An 11437-nucleotide genomic window follows, 5' to 3' on the forward strand; every position below is an offset into this window, starting at 1 on the left:
CACATACCTTAAGAAATAGCCGAGATGAACCAGCCCACATACTTGATGAAATAGCCCACATACCTTGGGAAATATCTGAGGTGAAATAGCCAACATACCTTAAGTAATAGCCGAGATGAAATAGTCTACATGTGTGATGAAAAAGCCCACATACCTGATGAAATAGCCCACATACTTTAAGAAATAATTGAGATGAATAGCCCAATATACCTTAATAAATAGCCGAGATGAAATAGCCCACATACCTGATGAAATAGCCCACATACTTTAAGAAATAATTGAGATGAATAGCCCAATATACCTTAATAAATAGCCGAGATGAAATAGCCCACATACCTGATGAAATAGCCCACATACTTTAAGAAATAATTGAGATGAATAGTCCAATATACCTTAATATATAGCCGACATGAAATAGCCCACATACTTTAAGAAATAGCTAAGATGAAATAGCCCACATACCTTAAGAAATAGTTCAGATGAAAGAGCCCACATAATTCAAGAAATAGCTGAGATGAAATAGCCCACATACCTTAAAAGTAGCCAAGATAGAATAGCCCACCTACCTTAAGAAAGAGCTGAGATGAAATAGCCCACCTAGCTAAAGAAATAGCCGAGATGAAATAGCCTACATACCTTAAGAAATAGCCGAGAGTAAAAATAGCCCACATACCTTCAAGAAATAGCTTACATCTCTTACGAAATACTTTAACTGTTACAAACACAGGCAGATTTAAATAAAATATAGAATTCTGAGAGAGGAAATGCATGGATATTTTCCAATTTCGAAAATCGCAAAAAAAATAGAGTTCAAGATATATAAGGCATAAAAGTGACAATTCTTTGAAAAGTAGTTTGGAAAATAAAGTCACTTGTCATTTCCTGCTCTCGTGAATAAATTATTTTCTGATAAAAACATACAAATTTCAGAACAAAAGTAAACCAACCATCCCAGCACTCAAACTATACAATAAAAATCTAAAGTCAGAAGTAGAGTTGATCAAATCAACAACAACTGACCATATCCAAGTAATTATCCAACAAACGTTCTTGTGTTGACGAGTTACCTCTACACAAAAACGTTTGGCAGGACAGGATTAGAAATGAAACTATAAGAGAGATTACTAGAGTGCCATATGTGGATGAGATCATGATGAGGGGTAGATGGGGATGGTTTAGGCATGATCTTCGCACTCCCCAGGAGATATTAGTTCACCAAACATTCAGCTGGGCTCTACAAGGCACTAGAAGAGTTGGAAGACCCAGGCCTATATGGCTGAGGACTATGAAGCGCGAAGTAGGAGATGATGAATGGAGAAGTTTTGAATTTAAAGCTCAAGATAAAGACGACAGGCGAAATCTAACCGAGGCCCTTTGAGACAATAGGCGTAGGAGGAGATGATGATAACAAACAATGACATAAGAAATTTATAGACTCTGAGAAAGCTCTTGATTCTGTCAAAACTTCAGAAGTAATAAAAGCAATTCAAGGACAATAATACGCCAATCTGAGACTACTATGAAAAATATTTGCGAATAAAAAATTACTTGATTTAATTACATTTCCATTAGACGAAAAGTTCAGTGTCTACAAAACCAATCTAGGAAAGATTAATAGTCAATCATTATGTTCTTAAAAGAATATCAGACTTCGTCTGCAATACCAATCTAAGAAAGCCTAATTGGCAATAATTATATCCCTAAATGAATAAATAATCCTTTTACAAATTTATACCAGTCACTAAATATAGCATGTATACGAAAATTAATACATTGAAGCCAATGTATATGAAGAATGGCATGAAAACACATTAGTTATTTCTGGCTTACTATTCATATGCATAACAACAAAGAAAAAGATAAATAAATCTTATAAATTGCACTTAACTATGTTATCACTGAGGTCAGCGAGAGGTGATAAAATTGATCAAAGAAAAGGGAATGTAAGAGAATTGGTCTTGTAATCTTACACATTAGCAATAGTTTATTACTGACAAGAGTCATTACTTCACAAAGGCCGATTGTATTCACTAAAAGGTTAAAGGTTTAGGTTCAGCTTAGCTTCGACCTTGACCTCCAGCTTAGCTTCAAGCTTTAGTTTGAGCTTAGTTTCAAGCTTTGAAGGTTTATAGGCCACTCATGAAGGGAGAGGCAAAGGATATTGACACTTCCTTATCAAGCAAGACAATGCCTTAGAGACTGACCATTTTACATATGATCAGCGACCAAGCCCCCCTCTCCACTCAAGCTAGGACCAGGGAGGGCCAGGCAAGGGCTGCTGATGACTCAGCAGATAGACCTGTAGGCTCCCCCAAACTCTCCTGGCAAGGGACGGTGACATTGCCCTATCAAGCAAGACAATGCCCTAGAGACTGGCCATTTTACATATGATCAGCACACAAGGCCCCTCTCCACCCAAGCTAGGACCAGGGAGGGCCAGGCAATGGCTGCTGATGACTCAGCAGATAGACCTATAGGCTCCCCCAAACACCCCAGGCAAGGGGCAGTGACATTGTCCTATCAAGCAGGACAATGCCCAAGAGACTGACCATTTTACATAAGATCAGCGCTCAATTTCCCTCTCCACGCAAGCTAGGACCAGGGAGGGCCAGGCAATGGTTGCTGATGACTCAGCAGATAGACCTGTGGGCTTCCCCAAACACCATCCTTAGTTCACAAGGATGGTGAGATTACAGCGACCAGGGGAACTTAACGAGTCTGACCGGGACTCGAACCCCAGTCTGGCAATCACCAGGCAAGGACACTAACCAAAACGTTGCCTATCTACTGCCACCAATAATTTGCCCAAAGAAAAATGTCATGTTGAATTTAGGAGTCTAAAGTAAGCAATACTTATCTACTGTACATAGAAAATGATTGTTAAAAGCACATTTATATTTAGAATTAATCAATGATATTCAAATATAAACAAAATATATACTGAGTCAAATATTAACACACATATACTGTGTATAATATATATATATATATATATATATATATATATATATATATATATATATATATATATATATATATATATATATACTTTATACACACAATTGAATTTGCCAGTAACTTGATAATTTTTCGAGGAAATTTAAACACATTACCCTTTTATTTACAATCTCTCTCTCTCTCTCTCTCTCTCTCTCTCTCTCTCTCTCTCTCTCTCTCTCTCTCTCTCTCTAATATATTTTACTAAAAGCAGCCAAACCCAAGTCAAACATGAGCCAGTTAAGAGAATCCACAGGAGGAACTTGAAACATTTGGCAAATATTCGCGGCTTGAAAAAGGTAAACATTTGGAGATGGATTGAATGCGCGGGGTAAGAGGCTTGGCTGCATACGCAATGGCATTGTTTTCCAAACAGAAACTCTCTCTCTGACTTATTAACTGTGAAGCCGTGACAAGAGTAACAACGAAGGAATGTCAGTATTAAAAAAGGGTGTTAAAAAAAGCAAAAACTTACCATGGATATTTGATATCAAAATATATTAATAATAATAATTATAATAATAATAATAATAATAATGATAATAATGATAATAGTAATAATAAAAATAATAATAATAATAATAATAATAATAATAATAATGATGATAATAATAATAATAATAATAATAACAATAATACTAATATTACTGTTATTATTAATAATAATAATAATAATAATAATAATAACAATAATGATATTACTGTTAATAATAATAATAATAATAATAATAATAATAATAATAATAATAATACTGTATTTTTTATAATAACAACAATAATAATAACTATAATAATACTGTACGTATAATAATAATAATAATAATAACAAAAATCCTAAAAATAATAATAATAATAATAATAATAACAATAATAATAACTATTATAATAAAAAATAATAATAATAATAAATTATTTTTTCCCTTTTGTTTCCATTTTAATAAATAATCATCAAGGAAATAAAATTACTTGTCAATCATTCTACTTAAATTATGATAATTAAAAAATATAATTATCATAATAGGAATATAACATCCAAAAAGTAACTAATAACACACACTAATCCAGATAAGGCAATGAAGTTTCACGAGATACAATAGAAGATTTTACTGCCATAAACATAGGTTTTAAAACCGTAGGTCCCCAAATGTTAATAGTTTAATAAAATTTATAGTTCCAAGTGTCAGAGCAAAGGGTCTGATTCCGTACCCTATGAGAGAGAGAGAGAGAGAGAGAGAGAGAGAGAGAGAGAGAGAGAGAGAGAGAGAGAGAGAGAGAGAGAGAGAGGGTGGCTTAAGTTAATCTGAGAGAAGCATTTCAATCTTGGAGAGACTTTGTGAAAGAAAAACTGCTCTTGCAGCTTAATAAAGAGAGAGAGAGAGAGAGAGAGAGAGAGAGAGAGAGAGAGAGAGAGAGAGAGAGAGAGAGAGAGAGAGAGAAGGGGGATGTCTGAAGCTAATCTGAAGGAAGCCTTTCAATCTTGGAGAGACTTTGTGAAGGAAAAAGTGCTCTCGCAGCTAAGAGAGAGAGAGAGAGAGAGAGAGAGAGAGAGAGAGAGAGAGAGAGAGAGAGAGAGAGAGAGAGAGGGGAGGGGGGTGGCTGAGGTTAATCTGAGAGAAGCCTTTCAATCTTGGAGAGACTTGAGAGAGAGAGAGAGAGAGAGAGAGAGAGAGAGAGAGAGAGAGAGAGAGAGAGAGAGAGAGAGAGAGAGAGAGAGAGAGAGTAAGGGGGGATGGCTGAAGCTAATCTGAACGAAGCCTTTCAATCTTGAAGACTTTGTGAAGGAAGAGTGCTCTTGCAGCTTAATCGTGAGAGAGAGAGAGAGAGAGAGAGAGAGAGAGAGAGAGAGAGAGAGGAGAGAGAGAGAGAGAGAGAGAGAGAGAGAGAGCTAGCAATTAAGCTGAACTTAGCCCTCCAATCTCGGAGAGGCTTTGGGAAGGAAAAGTCCTCTTGCAGCTTAAAGGAGAGAGAGAGAGAGAGAGAGAGAGAGAGAGAGAGAGAGAGAGAGAGAGAGAGAGAGAGAGAGCCTGCAGTTAAGCTGAACTTAGCCCTTTAATCTTGGGAGAGGCTTTTTGAGCAAAAGCCTGTGGTTGCAAAGTATACTTATTTCACAGTTCTTACTTTTAAAGAAGAAAAATACTGTGCTTTCAAAACCAGAGAGGAAATCGAAGGGTGTATTTTCTGATAAGGGATTAGGCCATCTAGGCAAGAGAGTGAAGAGAATGTCTTTTCGATAATAAGTCTTTCGAACTTGGCTCACCGAGATATATTTTCAAGCTGAAGCTGGATAATAGATTATGTAAAAAAAATGAAAATAAGTCTTCAGAATTTAAGTCAAAAACAGAATAAAAAATGGAAATCTTTAGAACTATTGTCTCAGTGAGAAATATTTGAATTTCAGCCCAAAACAAAATAAATTAAAATCTTTAGAACTATTAACTCAGAGAAATATTTTCAAGATAAGACTGGATGAAGGATTATATCAAAACAAAATAAAAATTAAAAGATTAATATAATCTAGCATTGCATCTACTAGAAAAAGTAGACAGGGACAGTGAATGATATCAGGAGGGCTAATTAATTCTCTTATTGTCTTGTTTCCTTTCCTCACGGAGCTATTTTTCTTGTTGGAGCCCCTGGGCTTATAGCATCTTGCTTTTCCAATTAGGGTTGTAGCTTAGCAAGTGATTATAATAATAATAAAAGACTATGTTAAAACAAAATAAGAAAAATAAACTAGAGGGGCACTCAGTAGAGCGCAGACCTCCGCAAAGGCAGCTTATTTCTCGACCTTATGCTCGACCTTGACCTTTGACCTTCACGTGTATTCATTGGCGTGGATTTTCATACACTCAAATATGAACCAAGCTTGAAGTCTCTGTGACAACGATGTACAAATTTATGGCTGATTACGTGAATTGGACACATTGCTTAACCGTGACCTTGACCTATGACCTTGAAATCCCAAAATTTAATCCTTTCCAGCTTTTTACATAACATTTAATCCCTGCAAGTTTCATTACTCTACGGCTAAAATTGTTGCCACGAAGCTGTTCACAAACACACTCGCACAATCACAAACAAAGGTGAAAACATAACCTTCATCCAAATTTGTTGGCAAAGGTAATAATGAAATAGGTTAATACAATCTGACATTTCATCTACTAGAACAATTAAACAGGAGTACCAGAAGTACCAATAACTGGAGTCTCCTCCTTGAACAGACAGCTAAAAGGTTTAATATATCAAATTTGTCGGAAAATACGCTATATAATTGGAAAATATAATTCTCCGGAGATATATTTGAAAGAAAAAGAGGCAGAAGAATGGCTGAAAAACAATAACTGCTGAATGATATTCTATTTTAGTAGCTGATTGGTATCATGTCTTACTGAAATGTAGCTGCTTCAAATTGAACGTCAAAACACTTGAGGGTTTAAAGGCCGTCATGAATGGCAGAGGCAAAGGGACAGTGATATTGCCCTATCAAACAGCACAATGCCCTAGAGACTGATCATATGATCAGTGCCCAAGCCCCCTCTCCACCCTAGCTAAGACCAAGGAGGGTCAGGCAATGGCTGCTGATGACTCAGCAGATAGACCTATAGGCTCCCCCCAAATGCCCCATCCTTAGCTCACAAGGATGGTGAGGTTGCAGCGACCAAAGGAACTAACGAAGTTTGAGCGGAACTTAAACCCCAGTCTGGCGTTCACCAGTCAGGGACGTTACCACATCGGCTACCACAACCCTTGAGATGTATATAAATTAATACTTAAATCTTAATAAGCATCAAAGTCCCTTTAATTGGAGGGTGGAACTTGCAGATGCTGAATATTCAATAGTACTCTCCTTACACAGAAAAACAAACCCGAAACATAACTAGAAGGGCAATCAATAGAGCGCAGACCTCAGCCGCGGCAGCTTATTTCTCCACCTTTTGTTCGACATTGACCTTGACCTTTGACCTTAACATGTATTAATGGGCGTGGATTTTCATACACTCAAATATGAACCAAGTTTGAAGTCTCTGTGACAACAATGTCCAAAGTTATGGCTGATAACGTGAATTGGACATTTTGCGTAACCGTGACCTTGACCTTCGACCTTAACCTTCCAAAATTCAATAATTTCCAGATTTTTACATAACAGTTAATTCCTACAAGTTTTTTACTCTACAATTAAAATTGTTGCAGGAAGCAGTTCACAACAAACAAACAAACAAACACAAACAAGGGCAAAAACATAACCTTCTTCCAATTTTGTTGGCGGATTTAATTATAACCATTTGTAGCGGAACATTTCGTATATACAATCAGAGATCACCATTTATACATATGATCAGCATCTAGGACCAGGGAGGGCCAGGAAATGGCTGCTGATGACTAAACAGGCCGACCTATAGGCTCCCCCAGACCCCTTCTCCTCAGCCCACAAAGATGGTGAGGGTGCAGACACTACAAGAAACTATCGAGCTTCAGCGGGATCGAACCTCAGTCCGAGAGATTGCCAAGCAGGGACGTCTCCAATAGGCCACCACAACCCTAAAGGTTGTTAGAGTGGTGTAAATTAGCTTAACACTGCAATAAATTATCTAAGAATGATGTGGGTTACAAAACTGAATCACGTGAACACATCCTGGCTAGTACAGTGGTAACGTGTGTCTAGCATTCACATGCAGCAGATTGATCCCAGCATAGGACCGTGTGTTTAAGCTGTTTTCTGGGGAGGCCACTGCTGTGGTTGGGCACCAGAGTGGAGGGTTGGGCTTGCCCGGCTGACTTTCTGGTGAGCATCTACTCTGATGAAACTGGAACTGAAACCAGATACCTTTTAACCTTTATACGAAACCCTCACGGACTGACTCTTAACATTTCCAACTATCGTGGCTCTGAGGTATCCTTAACTTTTATGTTTAGGAATGGTGACAGCAGAAATAAAATAGCTAGTAATTTAATAATAAAAAAAAAAGTAACATCCATGGCAGCTGCAGGAGAGAAAATTCATACTAGTTAAGCAAATATTACATGAAAAAAGTAGCTGTAATACTATGATGAGTAAAATTATAAAATTTAGAAGTAAATATTACGAGCCCACTTCCATACTCAGATTGTAGATATCTGTGGGAAGGAAATGCAAATAATTTTGATAGATTGCATTCGCATTAATCTAAAAAGCTTGACTTAATTCACTAAATATACGGAATATCGGAATTACAGTTCTTAAATACCATATTATTCGAGTGGCGAAACTCAAGAAATTAGGATAACTGAGAAATCCACTTATTCTAATCTAATAAAAATGTAAAGGTAAAGGTATCTGGCTTCAGTTTCAGTATCATCAGAAAAGATGCTCACCAGATCGTCAGCCAAGCAAGCCGTAACCCTCACTGTGGTGCCCACAACATTGACCTCCTCAGTAAACAACATAAACTCACAGTCCCAGGCTGGGATCGATCTGCTGCCATGTAAATGCTAGGCAAACACATTACCACTCTACAAACAGGTCATCATAGTTAATGGTGACCTTTGATATCCCCCAGAAAATGTGGGAAAAAAAATTAAGTTGAGATGAAAGTTTTGGCAAGGTCTAAACTCACAAAATAGACTGACACACCTCATTGCATTGGCATTTCAGAGACCGTAAGTGCATGCAGAGTGGTCAAGAGAATTATCCTGCTTTGACTGAAAAACGAGGAGTGGAAAAGTCCATTGTCGCAATCCAATCCTGAAAAGTGTGATTGTTTTGTTCTGAAGACCGACCTTGGAATGTCGGAAAACTCTGAGTGCGTAAAAATAATCGCTTCAGCAGCGTAAAACTGAATAGAAGTATGTAACAGGAGCCCTGTGACTTGAACATTCCGTCCCCTAAAGTATAGGTCCCCTAAAGTATAGGTAAATTTGATGAGTCCAGCATTATCTAAGTAATAACCAGGCCTAACACTGTCCAACTATGCTGAACAGACGATAAGTGGATTTTTCGATGTGGTACTGTACTGTATAGCCAATGACTGATCTCGCAGCAAGCTGATGAGAATTGCTTACTCACTAATCTTTGCATGCATCTCAGGTGTCAAGTATCAATAAGCTTACTGGAAGTCTGACAATGGAGCAGAGGGAGGTCAGTGCTCCCTATCTGCCAAAGAGTCACAGAAGTTACCATGTATAATGGCTTTCATTTAATTGCCTATTCACCATGAATGATTCTTCTTAAAGGATGCACATGAACCCTTAACCTCAAAGACCCAGACAATAAAATAGGTTTCCTTGTGCTTTCCCAGTTTTAGCCTCCAGGAAGTGCAATCAGCCAAGTCTTCCAGCAGAAGTTTTTGTATCCACCCTATAGATATCCTCGGAGCATTTCAAAAACATTAAGATTCTTCACATGCCCTCAGACCCAACAGAAGGCAGAAGGATTTCACTTATTAAGTATTGCTGCAGTGGGTTGAAGGAGTCGTGGGATCCACTTCAGTCAATATAGATACTTTAATATGTTGCCACTTGTGGGTTGCACTTTGGCTTGGGCTCACACTAACGTGAAGTCAATATAGTACTGTACTATGTAAAACCAACCAACTTTTATTCTAAGCAGATAGAAAACACTATGAGATAATGAATTTACCATACCATATAACTGACTCAACTAAACCTACCAGCAAGTACTTGAGAGACAGATCACAGAGATTAAGAGATACAGTCTAAAGGTTGATATGAATGGCAGAGGCAAGGGACAGGACAAGGCCCTAAATACTGACCATATATTACATAAAATCAGTGCCCAAGCTCCCTCTCCATCAAGCTAGAACCTGGGATGTCCAGGCAATGGCTGGTGATGACTCAACAGGTAGACACATAGGCTCCCGCAACACCTTATCCATAGCTCTAGGATCGCGAGGTTGCAGACATTAATAGAAATTATCAAGTTTGAGAGTGTCTCAAACTCTCGTTTAAAAGACTGTCAGGCCCGTACGTTTCCAAAAGGACACCACAACCCTATATATATCATCATATCCATGCTATGTACAATTAATGTGCCTCCATATAAAAAACCTGCACAAAATATTCATGTATTACCTCTCGTTTAGCACACTATCAAGCAGGTAGGTTTTCAATTGGGTACCACAACCCTAAATATATTATCATATATATACTATGTACAATTAATGTGCTTCCCTATATACAACACACAAAATATTCACGCATTTTTGCCATTATGTGATAACCATTGCATACATTGCTAATTTTTCAACATTGTACAGTATTGTCATTCATCAATTTTCCATGAATTAAGGTCACCACTCACTCCACCAGTACTTTTTGTTTGTCAAGTTACTTGGGTAATAAGAACCTAAATTTAACAAGTTTGCATCTCCTTATCTCCTACAGTTATGAGCCTCAAGAAACAGTACCAACATACATGGCGGTATTAAATTTTAAATGTCTTGGTAACATTTTAAAGGAGATTTTATTTTAAACAGTACATGCTGTACAAGCATAGATAAATATCAGCATATCAAAGTAAAAAACACATTTCATGAATGTTACAGCAAGATAGGATCCCTCCTATTTTAGGTTATGAATGGATAACTAGGATGCATTCCCTCAGTACAGTAAACCCTATGTCACTGCAGTTTTGATATTCCACATATTGAGATCAAGGTAATATTTTAAACAAAGTTTTGATTCTTTGCAGCAATCCACTAATAAGAGTGCTGTGGACAGCCCAACATCTTCAAACCACCCGCCCTTCTTTGCACCCAGCCTTCACACCATTTCATTCTTTGTACAATGCAACTTCTCTGGCTGACTCTGTCTTACTTTCCCATTGTCCCTCATTACTAAAGAATCTTGCATAAGTATTTGTCAAGCAACAAGTGCTCTTCCTTTATACACACCAAGGCCCTTAAGGGAGCTGCTTCATCTTTTCAAGCTAACGCTTCATCTTTTCAAGCTAACACTAAATGGTAGGTGAAACTCATGACTATCAAGAAAGATGGTAGTTCTTGAGCTCTTTACAGGGAATATTCTTTTGGTAAAGCCGAAAAGTAGCCATAAGACTTTTAGCGAGGTATAACCACCTACCACTAGTTAGCAGGGGAGGGGTAGCGGGGTCAATAACCACCACCCCGCTCACAAAACACACCGGTGATATACCGTCACTTTTGATTGCAGGCAGGACTTGTAAGAGGATAGGTGATGGCAGGACAAATCTGTAGAAAGAGCTGAAGCTTTGTATCGTTAGGAAAAATACAAATTACTTCCAAATTTGTTATTTGTTCCGACACTCCATATAAACCCTTTCGCTCTTTATAAAGACTCACCCTTAGGTGGGTGAAAGTCCTAAACAACTGACTGGCTTTTGACCCGGGATGTGGCTCCATGTTTCGCATGAGCTTAATAGAGAAATACCCTGACACCTCGCTACATTCTCGTGCATATGCAAGAG

This window comes from Palaemon carinicauda, chromosome 3 (genome assembly GCF_036898095.1).
Source record: "Palaemon carinicauda isolate YSFRI2023 chromosome 3, ASM3689809v2, whole genome shotgun sequence".
NCBI lineage: Eukaryota > Metazoa > Arthropoda > Malacostraca > Decapoda > Palaemonidae > Palaemon > Palaemon carinicauda.